At 38.1% G+C, this 14,986-nt stretch overlaps 1 protein-coding gene across 1 annotated transcript in view; it reads left to right on the top strand.

Moving 5' to 3' along the window:
• The first annotated feature begins 12,752 nt into the window (after positions 1-12,752).
• LOC115262072 (uncharacterized) overlaps positions 12,753-14,986 on the top strand; it is a 222,714-nt gene continuing 220,480 nt past the window's right edge. The window contains exon 1 of the mRNA XM_029864026.2: positions 12,753-13,342. The gene's annotated coding sequence lies outside the window, so the exon portion shown is untranslated. The remainder of the gene's footprint in view (positions 13,343-14,986) is intronic.

Raw genomic sequence — 14,986 nt, 5'->3', positions numbered from 1 at the left:
AATGACCGACGATTCATTCAACGCGGAATCTGGTCCCATTGTTTTCTATTGAAAATGGTTCGGATCGGTCCAGCCGTTCCGGAGTTATAGCCATTTAGGTGTTCCGGGCCGGTACCCTAGAAAGAGGCCATATATGAAAGTGTTGCAAACCCATGCATGCGACCCATCAAACCACGGCATTTTCGATAACCTGATGAAGGGTAAGCAGCAAAATAGTTTCAGACCATATCTGAACCGGTAATGTTCCGAAACCGATTCCTGGTGTCCCGCTAAAAGTGGCCAAATATAAAAGTGAACTAAACTTATATATGCGCCACATCGAATAGTGGCTTTTTCGATAACCAGTTGAATGGTAAGAAGGAAAATAGTTTCAGATCAAATTTGAACCGGTAGTGATCCGGTACCGGTTCCTGGTGTCCTGCCGAAAGTGATTAATTAAATAACTGTACCAAACTCATGAATGCGACACACCCAAGAGCGGCTTTTTCGATAAACAGATGAACGGTAAGCAGGAAATAAGTTTCAGACCATATTTGAACCGATTGTGTTCTGCAATCGGTTCCAGGTCTGCCGTAATTCTGCAAAGTGACGTTAGCGCCATTCAAAAAACCCAAAATTTTGGGAATTATTCTAGAAAAATTACATAAGTGTGGTAACCCTGCTACAGTGATAAACATTCGTTTAGCCGAGGCTAAAAAAATTTCAAAAAAGTGTCAGGAAACTCATACAAAAGATTTTATGATAAAACTTTTTTATCGTAGTGATAGTATATCTAGTACTGTTTTATAAAAATGAGATACATCACACTTACATATACACTGAAACAAAAACGAGGGTAAAAACCCTTCAAAAGTCATTTTTTGCCTAGACATTCGTTTAGCCAAATTGTACAATTTTTAGAATTCCATAATAAAAAATTATCAAATTTCGAAAAATATCCAACAAAGTCATTTTGTATGGTGATCTGCATATAGATCGACGTTTAAATAATGAATTAGATCGTTTTTGGAAGTGTTGCCATATTAATTTTGCATGCATCTCATATAAATATGTCATAATATTTTAAATGTTTCTCAATTGAGATTTGATGCAGTTATTTTTATCGGAAGTGTTTCAAAAGAATCTAATGAAAGTTTCATGACCAAAGCAGGTTGAAATTTTACGAAAAACAACGTTTTTAACAGTAAAAAATAACACAAACAATAAAAAAATCACGTATTTAAGTATTGTTTTGATGAAATATGATGGTTTCACATGCATAAATCACAGCGTTTACTACTATTAGGTCTTCTAATAGCTTCCAATATCTTCTAGACTGTATTCTGGCTGAAATAATATACATTGGACAGCTCATATTTCGAGAAATGGCACCGAAAGTATTAAAATTTCTAGCATGAACTCTTTGTTTCATAATTTAGACATTCTTTTCAAATAAATTATGTTAAAAATGAATGTGGTTCACAACTAAGACTCATTTATAATATATTTCTTCAGATTGAATGAAATAAGCCAATTATTTAACCAAATCTTGCATTTTTGTATGAGCATCTGCTTTTGAATAAAGAGGGTACACAAAATCTGTCACTTCTTGCAGTTCTTTCACTTTGCAGTCTTCTAACTCATTTAGTAATGGTAGTATCAAACAGGTATACTCCACAGGCATTAGGGCACGTATTTATTTCAATGCAGAACTATTTATTTTAGCTTTTATCAATCCCATTTTAAAGTTTAACCAACCAAAAACCAATATACTTATTTTTTTCATGACATTTTATGCAATAATTTGAACATTTCTGACAATAATTCTGTGCCATATTTTCAAAACTGCTTATCTAGCTTACGTTTGAGTGTTTACAGAAAACAGTTTTCTTAAATAAATTTGTTTATCATCGCTTCTCCTTATCGGGACATTTTTTTATAATATTTCTCTGAATTTCTCAAATAAATAAACTTTCAAGGTCAAATATATTGCTAACACGTCATAAACTAAATGCCTTGGAGTATATTCTCGAAATATACTCACGAAGTTGCAAAAAATCTGTTTAAAACCAATTTTTCATTTACCTCGGCTAAACGAATGTCTAGGCAAAAAATGAAATTTGAAGGGTTTTTACCCTCGGTTTTGTTTCAGTGTATATGTAAGTTTAATGTATCACATTTTTATAAAACTGTACTAGATATACTATTACTGCGATAAAAAAGTTTTATCATAAAATCTTTTGTATGAGTTTCCTGACACTTTTTTTGTTCTCGGCTAAACGAATGTCTATCACTGTATATAAAGATGAGATCCCGTTGTAATCTATTCATGAAAATGCATGTATGGAATAAAACTTAGAGAATTACCAAGATTTTTATGCAGAATTGTGCTTGTTCAGTCCGTACAACCTCTGGTTGAAGACGGTGTAGTGTCTTTGAAAAAAAAGTGGGCTTTGTGGCCGTGCGGATAGAGGCGTCAGTCATCTAGCCGTGTCGTAAGCCTCGGAGTGTGGGTTCGATTCCCGCTCCAGTCGGGGAAAACTTTTCGTTAAACGGAAAATTCTTCACTGGGCCGCTAGGTGTTATGTGTGCTGTCCGTTGTCATATGATAGTGCTTGTTCAGTCTGTACATCCTCTGGTTGAAGACGGTGTAGTGTCTTTTAATAACAAAAAATGTGCCAAAACTATGAATGTCGCTTACGTCACTTTGCAGAATCACGGCAGAGGTGTCCCGCCGGAAGTAACCATTTAAAAAACTGAACTCAACCCATACTTGCGACGCTTCAAACAGCGGCTTTTACGATAATCAGTTGAATCGTAAGCAAGAAAACAGTTTCAGACCATATATGAACCGGTAGTGTTCCGAAACCAGTTTCAGGTGTCCCGCCAGAAGTGTCCAATTAAAAAAGTGAACCCAACCCACACAGATCGAAAAACGAGTGTAAAATTCTGTCACATATGATGCACATGATTGGAGCGTGGGATATCACAGAAGTTTACATGACATATCATGTAACAGTCATAAAATATCATGTAAACATCCATTACATGTCATGTAATTCAGCATGACTCTGTGTGTTTATATGACATATAACACAAATTTGCATGATATATCATGTAAACCATCATAACATTAAGTTTACATGACTCAACTGAAGTTAACACGACGTGTAAATAAGCATGCGACACTGACGCATCAAATAGCGGCTTTTTTGATAACCAGATAAACGGTAAGCAGGAAACTAGTTTCGGACCATATCTGAGCCGCTTAATATACTATAAAATTGACCAAGTTGACGGGCTGAATCCAGCTGAAGGCGTTTGATGTTGACCGAAGAACAGTTGAACGAAACGCGTCACGCTAAACAAGCTGTTTCAGTTATTTGGCACCGATAATTGCCAATAAATCCACATAATAATATATCTGGACCGATTGTGTTCCGGAACCGGTTCCAAGTGTCCCGCCGGAAGCGACCAATTAAAAAAACTGAACTAAACCCATACTTGCAACGCTTCAAACAGCGGTTTTTTCGATAATCAGTTGAATGGTAAGCAGGAAAACAGTTTCAGACCATATATGAACCGGTAGTGTTCCGGAACCGGCTCCAGGTGTCCCGCCGGAAGTGGCCAATTAAAAAAGTGAGCCAAACCCATACATGCGAAACATCAAATTTTCAAAAAAAAAAATGATAACCAGATAAATGGTCAGCAAGAAAACAGTCTCTGACCAGATTACCGGCAGCGTTACAAAATCAGGATTGGATGCTTCGCTGAAATTACGAATGTGAACAAAATCGATGCAAGCAATTTATATGCGTAAAAGAACAAAATCCTGACAAAACTATAGGGATCTCTTCAATTCACACCACTTTAGATTCCTGAGGCGTAATTATACAGTAGGACGGATTAACGTTGTTTGTGGAATATTTACATTTGATCGCATCAATCCCCTTTTGCACAATTTTGATGCAACTGGATGAGCCCTCACGCTCTGTAACATGATTGAAATTGGAATGGGTTTTATTATGGGAAATTTCGCTTGCTTGCACTTTTTTTTGTCAATTTTTACATGCATTTATAACCAATGTTAACCTTCAGGACGCACGCCAACTTGATCCAGAAACTGCACCGCGCTCGCGCTGTATACGACAAGCGAGGTTTTTTGGTGGTGTTGTAGTTTTCACAACGGCGCGCAACACAAGTTTCGATTTTCTCCTATGTCAACCCCCCTCTTCCCCTAGGAAAATTTTGGTGACATAAGAGAAAATCGAAATTTGTGTCAGCCTAACAGTCCCCCAGAAATTCCTTAAAAATCTGATGAGTGTGATAACTGTTTGGGTATTTTTTTCATCAAACACATTTATTATTGATCATCTTCCAATTGACGAGTCAACGAGCACTGTGACAAAAGAAGAAAATGAAATTTGTTTCATTGTAGAGTATTCTCAGGATTCAGGAACACTTCGACGGAAAAATCTTGAATACATACATATTCGATTGATTGATTAATTTGTCTTTATTTAAGAGACTTTCAGCCCTTGGCTGGTTTGTCTCTTAATACGTATTCGACGAGATAGGCACAATTATCACTAGGTGAATTAATATGGGTTTTTTTCAAATGTGTTGACGAACCACTTTTTTTTTCAAACGACCACTACTCAAAGACCAAAAAACAATCAAAAAAAAATGAAATCAATTTTAAGTTGAATGCGGTTAGTTGTTCTTCCAATATCTGGGTGTGGCATTCCCCCTGACCCCTCCCCCTTTCTGGGTATTGAGAAATGCCTTGCCACGAGGGTATTTTTCGGCAATTTCATTGAATGTCACACATATTTATGTTCTAAAATTTGTATTGTTAAATGTATTTGACCACAAAATGATCGCTCTGTGCTATGGGCAGACCGCAGCTACGGAACCGGTTCCGTACGTTCGGATTTCAGGACATATTCTCCGGAGGAACCAGCTACATACTGTAATACTATGGTACGCATTCATAATCCTTTTTTGCGGCTTCAACTATTGAATGTAGAGGTATGCTGTCTTAGAAAAGTTTGTTCTATATACTTAACTCTTTATTTTGGAATTTTCACCTAGATGATAAATCCACCTAAAAGGGCGATAGGAATTCACTTTTCTCAAAAATGAAATGAAGATAAAGTTTTTTCTTTGTCTGTATTAACGAGATTTTTAACCCTAGGCTAGTTCATCTCGGGACCCACGTTTTACTTCCCTTCCGAAGGAAGAACCCATATTTTGTGAGTATGTCGGGAGTGAGATTCGTTCCCAGGTCCTCGGCGTGATAGATAGAGTATTGGTGTCTTCTACAAAGTTGCAGAAAAAGGTATTGTTGGAAAGTTTGCCGAACAAACTACTTTCGAGAATCTTTGGAGAAATTCCCTTTATTTTAGAGGGATTCCTGGAATGATTATAACACTCCTTTAGAAATCATTACTGTAATTTCTCATGTAATTAATGCTGAGATTCCTTCATACAAAAAAAAAAAACGAAAGTGGATACGCTCGTAAACAAGAACGAGGGTGAATAAGTCAACTGAAAAGGATGATATCCAAGATGAAATCAGAACGGAACTCATCAAGATAGGCCGGAAAATTGGTAACCTGCCTGCATCGGCTAATAGTTCAGATTTGGGAGACTGAAAAGCTACCGGAGCATGGGAAAGAAGTATATGTAATGTTTGCGAGAAGTTATCAGGCCGGCTCCGTCGATGAGCGCACGACAACGGACCAGATCTTTACCGTGCGACACATCCTCCAAAAATACCGCGAATACCAGGTCCCAACGCAAACTCACAGTTTTATGACTACTTTTATGAAAACCATTGATGAATTGTTTTATAGTATACTTGAAGATATCCAAAAAGCCAGATTTCAAGAGTAAATAAAACTCTCCGATATGTTCAATCTCTCAACAGACGGCGATCCGTTCGATTAGAAACGACATCTGTTGGTGAAAAGCAGAAACCACGACACTGCTAGGTTTATTGTCGCCATATTGAATAATTAGCTGACGTGAATTGAAAATAATTAATTTTGCCTTAATAAGCAGCGAATTTATAGTTTACCGCCATTTCCATAACATGCCCACATAAATAAACTCTCTCAGCTGAGTTTTCTTGTGATTTGAGTTAGTTTTATTAAATTAACAAGTTGGTTTATTTCATTCTAAGATGATAATATTCACTATTTTCGAAGCGCATTAATTTTATGTTTCTGCAACCCCAATATTCACGGAAAAATTGAATGCGCATAAGCCTACCAACACAATAACTACTTAAATATTGCTTTGAAATGATCGCTTTCTACTTAGGAATAATGTATCTTCCTGAACTTTACGTGCCATCGAAGAAGCTTCTCTGCATCTTGAGCTGTCATAATTTTTGTTGAAAAAAAAACAACAACAACAATCATCATCACAGTGACTTCTGCGCAACATAAACCTGCGCCGCCGTGACTCATCTGTGACAAATGTGTTACTTGGAATAAGACCGATGGTTCTCTACAGGCACGGGTCCTGAACACGAAGAGGACATGCAAGCACTCGAAGTGTTCAAGCGTCACAAGAAAAAATCGAATCAAAAGGGCACCTTATTATTGCGGATAATTGCGATCTTTGAAGCCCGCTTTTTCCGAATAGAAAAAAGCCAAGGAATCGATTCGTGATAGTTTGATTCGTGTAAGTGTCCATTTTGCCACGTTTTCCCCTAAAAAACACTGTTTTTCTGAATTAAAAAGTAGTTGCAACTGATTGTGGCTGACCAATCAATGTTTTTCTTGATGTAGAATTGACCGATGCATACTGTGAGACAATCATCGCTCTGTATCTTTGTCTGAAATCACCCATTTTGACAAATTTTCACCAAAAATACTGTTTTTCTGGGTTAAAAAATAGTCCCAACTAATAACGGTTAACCAAAAATTTTGTTTTCCTAATGTGAAGTTGATCGATGCATGGTGCAGTAGAGCGGTTTTTAAGAAAACACCGTTAAATCATATTTCTAATTGGACTACAAAATTTAATTGAAAGATGTGGTAAACAGAAAAAAAAAAACAAACAAGAAGAAAACTAAACAATGCCTAAAACAAGTGGAAGAATTTAGTGACGAGATATTAGAAATAAGCTACGAATCACTAATTCACCACCTTGATGTACAAAATAATTAACCAGACCCCGACAGTTCTATGCAGAAAATTTGACGAAAAACGATAATAGCGATTAACCCCTGAAGAACACCAAAAAAGTGGTCGAAACGTTAGGTAAAATCAAATAGTATCGTTTGAATTCCTCGAGACTGCTTAGCCGTTTCCGTAGCATAACTATCCCATTCACTTGAACCCTCTCAATCCTTTTGCATCAATTCCACTAAATGTTCTCGAAAGATATCCTTGTTCATTCGGAAATATCATAGGGTTGATAACACTAGTTTACAGCATTTTTGAACTCGGTAAGCTGATGATCATTGTTAGTGTAAAATCATGCCCTGAGTTCGAAAACGTGAAGGAAAAAATTACAGTACAGTGGAAAAAATTTCAACTTTCCATACAAGGCTATCGATTTTAAATCGCTTTTTGTTCTATTTTTAAACAAAGTTGCTTCCTTCATACATCTCTATTTTGGTAACCAATGCGCCGATTGAGCTGAAATTTTTACTGTAACTGGCTAACATCTAATGTTTCAAATGTACGTTTAGAATTTTTTTTTCAATTGTGTTTTAATAATAGAAAATAATACGAATCTTCATTATTTTTTGAAAATTTCCCCAAAAATTTAAGGAGATCGTCCCATACACCACGACTTCCATGAAACTGACACCAAAAATGTGTTCAGTTGATCGCAACATACTATAATCAGCTTTTTATTGACGCAAAAAGATTGAAAATTGGTCGACTGTAACGCAAAATATTTGAATTTTAATAAATTCCATATTTTTAAATACTGTAGAACTCGATTTTTAGTTAAAACTCAAAAACTGTTCTACTTACAAATTTTTGAAGCATGATTTCGAAATCAGCACGTGTTTATACATCATAAATTTCGGTCATTGATAGAAGTTCACGACTTTCGTTTTATTTTGTAAGCTTGTGTAATATTCTGTTTTGGCATGAATCCATAACAACAATTAGCATGTTATAATAATGAGCCGAAATTTTCTGTTTTTTCATATTTTTCACAAGTTTCTCAATGAGTTCAGTATGTTAATTATTAAGAAGAAGTGATATTAGAAATATACGCAACTAAATACGCAATAGCCTCATAGAAAAATATCTCAAAATGATGCACAATATTGCAAAATATGTCAGAATATTTGTATTCGACTACTGTAACCAACATATCCCCAATAATTTCAACAAAACTGCCTTTAAAGACCTGTACCAATTTTGCTAGAATAACCAATATATGCTGTATAAGAAAAAAAAACAACTTGTCTAAATTTTGCATATACATTTTTCTAGTGCACTTCGAAAGCTTCACTAGCATTTAAATGATTTTCTTGAATTTGTAAATGACACCGACATATTTTTTTTCCTATTGAGCGAGATACAGCCTGAAGTGGTCATCAGACATTTGAACATATAATTCAGCTTAGTTGGGGAAAACTTGATGTCCCCTTTTGAGTACAATAGGTTTCAAAAAACCCCCATGGCGAAAAGAACAAAATTGCCAAAAATATGTAAGTTACCCTATAACAAAATTTCTTGAAATTTTTGTAATACAGTCGAACCTCCATAAGTCGATGTTCCTTGACTCGAAATCGACTCATGGAGGAAAATTTTTCCATACTGAAAAATAATTTCTGGGTTACTATGATGGTCCCTTCGAAAAGCTTCCCAAAGGATTTTTGTTCCACTTCTCTATATTTCCTTGAGTCGTTGGTCCCTTCAATATCGACTCATGGAGGTTTTACTGTATAATAAAGTAATAAACAGTCCATGACACAACTAAATTATAACATAATTTGTTAGTTATATCATAACAAGATATAATTATGATATATGTTTGTAATGAACTTCTAGTCGGGATAGAACAGAGTATGCCCCATAGTATGCAGCTGTCAATTCGACATCAGGAAAAAAAATGATTAGTTAACCGCCATCAGATAAAAAATTATATTTTAATCCCGAAAAACAGTATTTTTAGGGGAAAATGATGGGCTTCAAATATCGCACTCATTCGCAATAATTGGCTACATTTGGGTCAGTTTTTCCCCACTGCGGCGTCGAGTGGTTAGGACCATCTTTGGCGGTGTGCAGGAGAGTGGTATGTGTCGGCGAAGAATTAACCACGAGCTCGCTGCACTCTGCGGTGAACTTGGCATCCGGTCGGTGGTCGCAAAAACTGTGAGAATAGGATGAGCAGGGCATATTGTGATAAAACCAGATAACAAACATGTAAAGCTGTAAGGAATGTAACAAAAAAATAAAAAAAATGTCTCGCTTACTGCCCATAACTGCATAACAGTCACATTCGACAAAAGTAGGCATTGGAGAAAATTGGGCTCAAAGTTTACAACTTGCACTATTTATTTATTTGTCTAATCAACAGGCTATATGTAAGCCCCAATGATGTTATTTAATTCTAAGATTTAAAGTACAAAACTTACAGTCACATATAAAATTTACATACTAACAATGGATAGTCAATTAATACAATACAAATTATAATCGAAATTACACATACAAAAACAAAAAGCAGCATACAGAATAAACACTAAGTAGACCTTGAAAAAAAACAGACTGAATCTCCGACGAAGTATTTGACGAGACACGTTAAAATCAAACAGTGAAGAAACTCTGTTGAAATTACGCTGCAGCCCATTGACACTCCCGAACATGCTGTAGTTCGCCCGGTTCAAAGGCAGCCGCAGCATGTAGTTGTTGCGAAGAGCACGAGGTTGGACATTGATGTCTATTTGACCGAGGAGAGCGGGACATTCGATGCGTCCCTGCAGAATATCTGTTACCAGTAAAGCCCTGGCAGTATCTCTACGGGTCGACAGCGGTTCCAAGTGGATTAGCTGACAGCGGCTTTCGTAACTTGGTAAACGATATGGATTGTTCCAAGGCAAACGTCGAAGAGCGTACCTCAAAAACCGTCGTTGAACGGACTCGATCCTTCCGACCCCATTATTGTAGAACGGGTTCCAAACAACCGAGCAGTACTCTAGTATGGATCGAGATAGGGCACAGTACAAGGATTTAAGGCAATAGACGTCCGTGAACTCTTTAGCTGTTCTGAATATGAATCCCAGTACACTCGAAGCTTTCCCGACGACATAGCTGATATGCTTTTTAAAGGAGAGCTGTTCGTCCAATACTACACCAAGGTCTTTGATATGACTAACACGTTCAATTTGGGTACCTGACAAATTTTAATTGAACAGTACAGGCCGTTTTTTGTTCGAGAACGAGATCGCCGAGCACTTAGATGGGTTGACTTCCATTCGATTTAAGGTACACCATTCAGCAAATGCATCCACCTGTCGTTGAAGGAAATAGCAGTCTTCAATTGAGCGAACACGAAGGTACAGTTTTAGATCATCCGCAAAGGATAATCGCGGTCCTTCGATCACCATGTTTACATCACTAGTATGGAAAAGGATCTCAATTTCAAATCTTTGGCAAAAATTCAAAATCAATTCCTTCGCAATGAAATCTTCTACAGCTCTTCTTGTATGCTGGGCGAATAGTTCAAAAATATATTAGAGCAAAATATGATTGGTTGTACGCTATGAGATCAGTGTGTATTTCCAGTGTGACTGTTATGCGGTTGCATTCGTTAATATTTGTTAATGAGACAAAACGACTTGGTATTTTTTTCAGATTTTGTGGAACAAACTTGTAAAGTTCATTTGAATAGATGAAAGTACTGATAATTTGGAGATGAGCCCCGGTATTAACTCAATATCTAATCTAATCTAATCTAATCTTATCTTATCTAATACAAACGCAGCCAGTACGAGAAAGCATCCTGGAAAGTAATTAGGTAAGATTAGGCCCAATTACTTTTCTTGTCAATATTGAGGCTTGCAGCAAATCAAAGATATGACACAAACGTCAAAGCGGCCAGGCCTACTGCGTTGTATTTGCCGCAAAGATGATTCTTCGAAGTGCCTCGAGTTTGGAACGTTTGTTTTTTCGTCGAAACAGTTCTCGAATCTACAGGGGAGGAAGGATGCGTGGACATACCGTACCAAACGCTCCAGATGTTAGTATGTTATAAGATATATACGAATATACATTGTATGCCAAATAATGAATATAGGAAAGGTCTCACCCATTTGCTTTTCCAATCCGATTTGGAGTCTCCAACTTTGAATGTCTCTTTGCTCCCCGCAAGAAGCCGTGGATAGTTTTCCTCTTCCTTTGTTAATTTCCGTACCGTCACAGTCTTGGTCACAGTTATTCCTGGCAAAATCTTTGATAACGTTCACGTTTTTTTTTTCTTATAACTCCATCCTTGAAAATGCACGAGACATTTCGGTGTGACTGGTCCCCACCAAATCATTGATTCAAGAAACGGAACACTGACAAAAACAATTTTTCCTCTGCTCGCCACTTCTTCAGAACCGGCACGTAATTAATCAATTCCACCAAAATCCATCAGTGTGGAATCCTTCACACAACTATTTGTGTTAGCAGCTAAATATCTTAGTTGATTATTCTCAATCGAAATAAATTCACGCACACTGATAACGGAACGATAACCAAATTATGTCAGCTAAACAACACTGACTAGAAGACCGAAAAACTGCAAAACACATGTGGGGATGGAAATAGTCCTTCACACTGCTACGTGGAAAGAACTTCATGTAACACGAAAAATAAAATTCTGCTGATGCGGCACTAAGAAAATACACCACATCTTTGCGAGAAATCAAATAATCCGGATGGTGTAGCACCGACCGAAATACCAGCGGATCGAAGAAAGATTGCTACTGATAAATTCTGCATATTCTGATTACTAATCACTTTTACCACACTTTTGAAAACCTGCCGGATGGCGTAGCATTGCTAGCCGTTTCCAATCGGCCGGCCGATTCGCGAGACCGAAGAAAAACGTGACAGACGACGTGTACACAACCAGTCGCGCGCACAGCCTACTCCGAAATCCGAGCCCCGGTATTAACTTAATATTGACAAAAACTACAAATGTTACAAATATGTAGTTATGGGCAGTTCAGGTGCTGAAAAACTATTCGAGGTTAAATCACCTCTGGCATTTCCCGCTTCAAATTATACTTAACTACCATGGGGCTCCATCCAACTATTTACGGCAGCAATGGAAGGTGTAGGAGGCGGATGATAGTTAATGGGATGATTCCATATAACCAGCGCGCAAGATATTTTCCAATATAAAAGCTTCTCTACCTCTGACGCATCATATTCAACGAAAGGAACAAGAAACTTGTTTCATCGTGAAAATATCGTCGATCTATCAGGTAGCCCCTCGTTCTTTGCCATTCATTTATTTTAATTTAAGCTCTCAATGCAATTCACATGGCAAAGGAAGAAGACATCCTATTTTTCCATGAATGTTTTTAGAGTGTGCGTTTGTTCGTTTCAATTTTGAAAGCTTATGTTTTCGAGTACTTGCAATTAGTAACGCAAACAACTCGATTCATAATGTCCGTCGGTCATCGCTGTGTAATTTTATTCAAGCGTGTTATCACACTCTCTCAGAGAGCGACCGTATTCTGGAGCGCGAGAGAAACCTGCGGAGCCCATGGCAGAGCAGAGCGCGCCGTTCAGAGTGGGTGGTTGTTCTCCGGTTCGTCGCTGCTCGTCGTCGGCTCGAGCTCGCGGGAGGTTTTTCCCTACGCGCTGGAAAGCGCACCCGCAAGTTCCAGCGATGGCTTTCTAGCGGGCGGACGTGTTTTTCGTTTTGTTCCCGACGAGCGCGCGCGAGCAACAACGACGGATCGCATCGCATCGCAACTCGTGTGGCTGTCCGTGTGTGTGTGTCCGGTTCGTTGTGTTGTGTTGTTACAAAAGTCATTATTTTCCGTACGTACGTACGACGAACGTACCTTTAGTGCCGTGACCGACCGCCGCAACCCACCACCTACCTACCCACCTGTGGCGACAATGGCGCGGTGGCGGCAGCAGTTGTCAGCGTGGTGAAGTGCAGTGCGCTGTTATCTTCAAAACCGCGCTACGTGTGTTGGCAGTTTTTCGGGTTTTTTGTTTTTGTCATTTCATAACAAGTGAATGAAGAGAGGTGTTGTAAAAAATAAACGTTTCGGTGGAACAAATTGATAAAGCCAAGCACCAGTTGGTGGCGGCGGCGAGGTGATACATTCGACCTATTGTGCCTTCTTCTGGTGATGAGAATAGTGCCCTACGTGGTTAGTAGAACAACAACAGCGAGCGAGCAATCGAAGTTCCGTGCTGCCGCGCTCTCTCTCTCTGTCGTTTCTGTTAAGGGTATGCGATATGGGATTTTTTCAGTGCGATATGGTAATATGAAACGAAGCGATATAGGGTCTTGTACCATTTGGGTAGGTGTATCTATTTCGGGCACTTGCCGCTATAACTTAGTCAATTTGAAACCGATTGATTTGATTTTTTTGTATAGAGTTAGAATCTGTACATGCCTAACTATATACAGAAATTCAAAGCAATCGGTTTGAAATTGACTTAGTTATAGTGGCAAGTGCCCAAAATAGGTGTACCTGCCCAAATGGTACAAGACCCTACGATGCTATCAAAACGGAAATTTTATATGATTCGTGAGATCGATCGTCTTGTTCTTGGCAGAACGTCCCCACTGGGACAAAGTCTGCTTCTCAGCTTAGTGTTCTATGAACACTTCCACATTTTTTTTTATCTGTATTAACGAGATTTTTAGCCCCAGGCTAGTTCATCTCGGGACCCACGCTTTACTTCCCTTCCGAAGGAAGAACCCACATTTTGTGAGTTTGTCGGGAGTGGAATTCGATCCCAGGTCCTCGGCGTGATAGTCAAGTGTTCTAACCATCACACCAGGTCCGCTCCACACTTCCACATTTATTAACTGAGAGTTTCCTCTGTCAGTGACCATTTTGCAGGTGTATATCGTGGGACAGGCACGAATATACTCTATGCAGAGATGGAAAATGGTGAAGATAGCAGCTGAGCAGACACAAATCAAAACAAACCTACTCGTGAACGACAGGGGCCTGAGAATACTCGCACTTCTTTATTCGTGAGTAAACGAAGCTGGCTAGCACTCGCATGTGATTCGCGAAGCTTCGTGAGTTTTTTTTTTTTCATTTTGACGAAAAACGCATTTTAACGACTGTCTGTGCTGCTTTTCAGGAACAATGAAGCATAAAGCATTAGTTTATGTTGGATAATCACTGGATTTGCTATTAAAACCACAATAAAATGCACTTCCTGCACCTCCACTAGTCCTTCACGAATAACAACTCATAAGTGTTTCTGTTTTTGTTTTGCTTCTTACTCACGAAGCAGGCGAGTGCGAATAAACTCACACACTGTTTACTCTCGGAATCGTGAGTAGGCCTTGTGTTGGCTTTACACTCGCGAATTGCTTAATGATGAGAGTAATTCCATCTCTGACTCTATGCCCAAGGAAGTCAAGAAAAATTCCAATACAAAATGTTCCTTGACCGACCGGAAGTCGAAACCGGCACCTTCAGTCTGTTCCTACTGGATACCGCTTCGGCTATTTAGAAATTTTTGAAGAAATGATTTAGAACAGTCTCTTCTTCGATTATTGGTAGAATATATTTTATTTATTTATTTATTTATGCGTAATACATGTAGAGTAAGGAATTCTCCTTTTAAAATTCTACAATTAGATGATTTCTTGAGCTTTTTAAATTCTGACAGTTCTTACTTAACTATTCTTTACTCTTTCAGTTTATCTATTTTTACTTCAATTAAATTACATATTCTAATTTCTTGTCTCCATCCATATCGTGACCTCTCTACGGAACGAATTCAAATTTCTAAGCGATTTAATAGCTGAAGGAAGTTGGTTCCAA

The sequence above is a fragment of the Aedes albopictus genome, chromosome 2 (genome assembly GCF_035046485.1).
Source record: "Aedes albopictus strain Foshan chromosome 2, AalbF5, whole genome shotgun sequence".
Taxonomy (NCBI): Eukaryota; Metazoa; Arthropoda; class Insecta; order Diptera; family Culicidae; genus Aedes; species Aedes albopictus.
This window is presented reverse-complemented; position numbering and strand designations above follow the sequence as displayed.